Genomic DNA, 5,943 nt, shown 5'->3' with positions numbered 1-5,943 from the left:
CCCTGCACAGTCCAGGAGAGGGTGTAGCCAGGGGCTGAGACTGGTCCAGCAGCAGCTGTGGCTGCATGAGCTGCTGGGTTGTTGCCTGGGAGAGAGGTGCACTGGTGGCCCTGCTGCTCTTGCTGGAGCTTCCTGCCTTTCCCTGTCCATGGGCCCTGGTGTTCTCATCTGGGGTGCCTCTCTGGTCTCGGCTGGAGGTTTCACCTGCTACCTTCCCCAGGATGCTTCGGTGGAGACTGGTCACTTCACCCTGCTTGCAGTAGCACTGTGTGCCAGTTGATGAGGCTGGAAGATGGCCTGAGTGTTCAAGGTGGGTGATGTGATCGAGTCCAGCCTGGTGCAGAACTTTGACTCCAGCCTATAGGGCATTGGGCAGGATCTGGGTGCTGTTGCCTACAACATGAATGATATCTTGACACTTGTTTCTTTTCTTTTCTTTTCTTTTTTAGCTTTTTAAAAAATATTTTATTTATTTATTTTTAGAAAGGGAAGGGAGAGAGAAAGAGAGAGAGAAACAACAATGTGCGGTTGCTGGGGGCCGTGGCCTGCAATCTAGGCATGTGCTCTGATTGGGATTCAAACTTCTTTTTAGCTTTTTTTAACAAAGATTTACACATTCATTTTTAGAGAGAAGGGAAGGGGGCATAGAGAGAAGGAGAGAAACATCATGTGAGAGAGAAACATCTAGGTTGACTCCCGTACACCCCCAAGCACACCCCCAACTGGGGACCTGGTCTGGAACTCAGGCATGTGCTCAGACCAGAGTCAAACCTGTGACCTTTTGCTTTGCAGGAGGACACCTAACCAACTGAGCCACACCGGTCAGGGTGGCATTGCCCATTTTCAAGTGGAAAGATTCCAGCCTCCATTGGATGATGAATCTAAAAACCCGCTCTTTCATTATGTAACATGTGCCGTAATGTCTCCAGCAGTGAAACTGCATGATAAAATGCTCACTTACCTGAATCAAGGTTAGCCTTATGAAATTCAAATGCTGGATAATCGGAAAATGGGAGATATGCCTGAGATGGCTAGAAAATTGGTAAAGAGCATCATAAGAGTTGTATTTAATGATAGATGGCTACAGTATACAGAGTATCTGCAACTTCAAGGTTGGAGGATAATTGCCCGGGACACATACTTTTTCATTTAGGTATTCCAGTGTCTGTGGGAATAATTGACAGAAGGACAGATCCAAGTCAGTTAAATGCGGTTGAATTTCTGTGAGAACGCACATCTGTTTTGACTCAGCTACAATGCATCAGCACAGAACTTACTCCATGGAAGCATGGGGGTGAAAAGGGAGTGTCTTTCAGGATCCACATAGACACCTTTTTGCAGAATGAAAGGGAGAATACACAGATCATTTACATTCAGCTACCTACCAAATCAAAAATTTTAAGCCTAAAGGTACAGACCAGGAAAAAAAATGAGCAAGAGAAGATGGAGAAGAGAACTGGTCATGAAAAAGAAAAGTATCAGCCATCCCGTAGTACCGCAGTCCTCACAGAATGTTCTCCGTGGCCTGCTATCCCCACAGCCCATGTGAATGCCAGCCCCTCCAGAGCGACCACTTTCACCTCTCCACAGCAGAGTGCCTGCAGTGTCCTGGACAGCAAATCTTCCTCAAACCATCAGGGAAATGGAATTTCAGATCTTTAGTGAACAACTTTAGCCATGACCCAGCAAACCACAGCGGCTGCTAAAAAACAGATTCTCTTCCTAGACAGGATTTTTTCCAATTTTTCAGGTGCCAACTTATTAAGACTGACAAAGGAAGATTTAGTACAAATTTGTAGTGCGGCCAATGGATGTCAGGTCTATAATTCACTGAAGTCAAGGTTGGTTATGCCCCACGTAATCATCTGTGTCTGCCAGTAGAAGCTGCATGTAGTTGGGCTGAGAATGGTGGTGGGACACCTATGTTTATCATGAGATCTACTTGAAAGAAATGGTAGCCTCAGAAGTTGCTTGAAAACTTGCATAGGTGTTTAATATTCCTTTCCACCAAATTAACCACATTTACAGAAAGGACCCCGCTGGTATTAATATTCTTGTTAGTGATCAAATGGTTCAGAACTTTCAAGATGAGATTTGTTTTTTATTCTCCACAGTAAAAGGTGAAAATAGTGGTGATATCCACATAAGTTTGATGTGATGTCTTACATAGTCTAAATTATAAGTATATTCAGTTCCAAATACAGTCACACTTAAAAGTGTGTCAAGACTGAATCTAAGAAGTCTTGGGATTGGATTTCATTATATGAAGTGTTTCATGTTGAAAACACAAGATGAACTTTCTTTTTTTTTTAAAGATTTTATTTATTTATTTTTAGAGAGATGGGAAGGGAGGGAGAAAGAGAGGGAATGAAACATCAATGTGTGGTTGCCTCTCATGCCCCACTACTGGGGACCTGGCCCACAACTCAGGCATGTTCCCTGACTGGGAATTGAACCAGTGACGCTTTGGTTCACAGGCCCATGCTCAATCCACTGAGCTATACCAGCCAGGGCTAAGATGAACTTTCTGATGAGCTGTATGAGAGGTGACTCCCCTTACCGTCACTGGCATGGCCAAGCATCCTTGCGACAGTGAGCACATTGGAACAGCACAGTTGTTCTGGGGGTGGTGGTGCAGGCAGGGGGCCACCTGCTTCTCTGGTAGAGGCCAGTAGAAAGAGTTCCTAGGAGCAGCCTTTGCTGTCCTTTTATACTGAATGCAGTTTGGAACTGAATGTAAAAAACTTACGGTGGGCATTTACCTTTCTGTGCCAGTTTGGACTTTATTACCTGAACCTTCTGCCGACCTGGGGCTGGGTGACAGAGCTGTTGTGGAGCCAGCATGGAATCTGTCTGCAGAGAGATGCAATGTGCTGACACAGTGATTGTGGTCAGGCAAGAGGCTTGGCACCTTCTCAGAAAAAATCATGTCTACGAGTGTGCATCTCACATAATCATGCCAGATTGGGGAAGAGCCCAGCAGGAAGCAAGCTGCATTAAAAAGAGGACCTTGGTAAGAGGATCAGTGTAATTCCTAATAGGTACAAACACTTTGTGTTTTTGCTGTGTCACAGATGTATTGAAAACCTTTTTGCTCCTGCTTCCATTTTTAGTGTTTTCTTTCTGTTCTTTTAAATATCTTCTATTGATTATGCTATTAGTGTCGTCCCAATTTTTCGCCCTTTGCCCCCTTCAACAGGGTATCCCCCTTCCCTCCAGCAATCCCCTCCTTAGTTCATGTCCATGGGGTCATGCATGTGAGTTTTTTGGCTTCTCCATTTCCTATACTGTTCTTAACCTCCCCCTGTCTGTTCTGTACCTACCAATTTGTACTTCTTAATCCCTGTACCTATCCCCACATTCCCCCCCTTCCCCCTCCCAGCTGGTAACCCTTCAAATGATCTCCTATCTATAATTCTGTTCCTGTTCTAGTCGTTTGCTTAGTTTTTTTTTTTTTTTTAGCTTCAGTTGTTGATAGTTGTGGATTTGTTGCCATTTTAATGTTCATAGTTTTGATCTTTTTCTTAAATAGGTCCCTTTAACATTTCATATAATAAGGGCTTGGTGATAATGAACTCCTTTAGCTTTACCTTGTCTGGGAAGCACTTCATATGCCCTTCCATTCTAAATGATAGCTTTCCTGGATAACCTGATCTACATTGTAGGTTCTTGCTTTTTATGACTTTGAGTACTTCTTGCCAGTCCCTTCTTGCCTGCAAAGTTTCTTTTGAGAAATTAGCTGACAGTTTGATGGGAACTCTTTTGTAGGTAACTCTGCCTTTCTCTCGCAGCTTTTACGATTCTGTCTTTAACTTTGGCATTTTAATTATGATGTGTCTCGGTGTGGTCCTTTTTGGGTCTAACTTGTTTGGGGCACTCTGTGTTTCTTGGACTTGTATGTCTACTTCCTTCACCAAATTAGGGAAGTTATTTTTTCAGGTAAGTTTTCAATTTCTTGCTCTTCCTCTTCTCCTTCTGGCACCTCTATGATTTGGTTATTGGTACATTTGGAGATGTCCCAGAGGATCCTTATACTATCCTCGTTTTTATAATTTTTTTTCTCCTTGCTGTTCTGGTTGAATGCTTATTTCTTCCTTATGTTCTAAATCGGGGATTTGAGTCCTGGCTTTATCCCCTCTCCTGTTGGTTCCCTGTTGATTTTTTTAAATTTCATTTAATGTAACCTCCATTTCTTCCTGGGTCTTTGTTGTTGCTGTACTCAGTGAGTTCTTCGAGCACCCTAATCACTAGTGTTTTGAACTCTGTATCTGATAGGTTGGTTATCTCTGTTTCATTTGCTTCTTTTCCTGGGGTTTTGTTCTGTTCTTTCATTTGGGCCATATTTCTTTGTTTCCTCAATTTGGCAGCCTCCCTGTGTTTGTTTCTATGTATTAGGTAGAGCTGTTGACTCCCTGTCTTAGTAGTGTGGCCTATGTAGGAAAGGCACCTGTAAATTGTGTGGGGTGGAGCCTTAGGTAATCACCAGGGTGGGGCAACCCGCTTCACTGATTTGTGGCTCTGTGTTGAGGGAGAGCTTGGAGAGGGGACAGTGCTGTTGTCTGCCTTCTGGAGGTTTGCCCAGAACTCACCCTGTTTCCAGTCAATTCACTTACTCCCCATAAGGGACTGGTGCCCTTCCAGATGTTGCCCTGTTGCTGATTCCCAGAGTGGGTGGGTCTACGTACATTCTAAGTCAATGTGGACTGTTTAAGAGAAGTCTCTTGAAAATCTGTCAGTTTCTTCTGACACCCCAACCCCCACTGGTTTTTATAGCCAGAAGTTTGGGGGATTTATTTTCCCAGTGCTGAAACCCTGTACTGTGCAGTCTGGCCTACGGCTAGGATCACTCACTCCCAAGGTATCCCTCCTGATTTTTACCCATAATATGTGAATGTGGGACCACTCATTCCGCTGCCACTGCGTCTCCACGCCACACCCTGTCTCGGTGCCTCTTTGCCTGTCTCCATATTTCAGTATCTCCACCCCTCCTACCCATGTAGATGAATGTGGCTTCTTTAAATCCTTGGTTGTTGGATTTCTATACAGTTCAATTTTCTGATGTTTCTGGGTGTTCTTTATGTTTGAGGTCTAGTTGTAATTCTTTCTGTGTTTGCATGAGGAGGTGAAGTGTATTTACCTATGCCTCCATATTGACAGGAAGTACCTGTCTCTGGTTTTCATTTTTGAAGCCTCATTGCCTTTGTTTTCCCATTGTCTTATAAACTTATGTGATTTTTTCTCTTTTTTCTCCACCCTTCTCTCTTCAACTGCCCTTCTTAACTCACCCAGCACCACCCCTTCTTAACCATTTTTTAAAAGGTTTTATTTATTTATTCATAGAGAGGGGGAGGGAGGGAGAAAGAGAGGGAGAGAAACATTGATCTGAGAAAGAAACATCCATAGGTTGCCTCTTATGCACACTGCAACTGGGGACCAAACCTGCAGCCCAGGCATGTGTCCTGACCAGATAGATATTGAACCAGCAAACTTTGTTTTGTGGGGTGATGCACAACCAACTGAGCCACACTTGTCAGGGCCCCTTATTAAATATTTTTTAAAAGATTTTATTTATTCATTTTTAGAGAGGGAAGGGAGGGAGAAAGAGAGAGAGAGAGAAACACCAGTGTGTGGTTGCTGGGGGCCGTGGCCTGCAACCCAGGCATGTGCCCTGACTGGGAATCGAACCTGCGATGCTTTGGTTCATAGCCCACCTTATGAAATATTTTTAATGCCTTACCCCAAATATCACAAATAGGTGACTTAAGCAGTAGAAAAAGTCTGGTTTCTGATTTGATTTTAAGGGGTCATCTTTATCAACAGTTTGAAATTATTCTTGGACCACTAGATATCATAAATCAAACACTAAATTGTACCATGAAAATTCCTTACACTTCTCAAATATTGAGCTTTAATACAATAATGATTAAGCATTCTGGTGATTAT

At 43.4% G+C, this 5,943-nt stretch overlaps 1 pseudogene; it reads left to right on the top strand.

Moving 5' to 3' along the window:
- Positions 1-292: 292 nt before the first annotated feature.
- On the top strand, positions 293-2,158 carry LOC123827755 (annotated as a pseudogene).
- Positions 2,159-5,943: the final 3,785 nt, after the last annotated feature.

Source organism: Phyllostomus hastatus, unplaced genomic scaffold (assembly GCF_019186645.2).
Source record: "Phyllostomus hastatus isolate PE091 unplaced genomic scaffold, TTU_PhHast_1.1 phas_contig_90, whole genome shotgun sequence".
Classification (NCBI taxonomy): Eukaryota; Metazoa; Chordata; class Mammalia; order Chiroptera; family Phyllostomidae; genus Phyllostomus; species Phyllostomus hastatus.
This window is presented reverse-complemented; position numbering and strand designations above follow the sequence as displayed.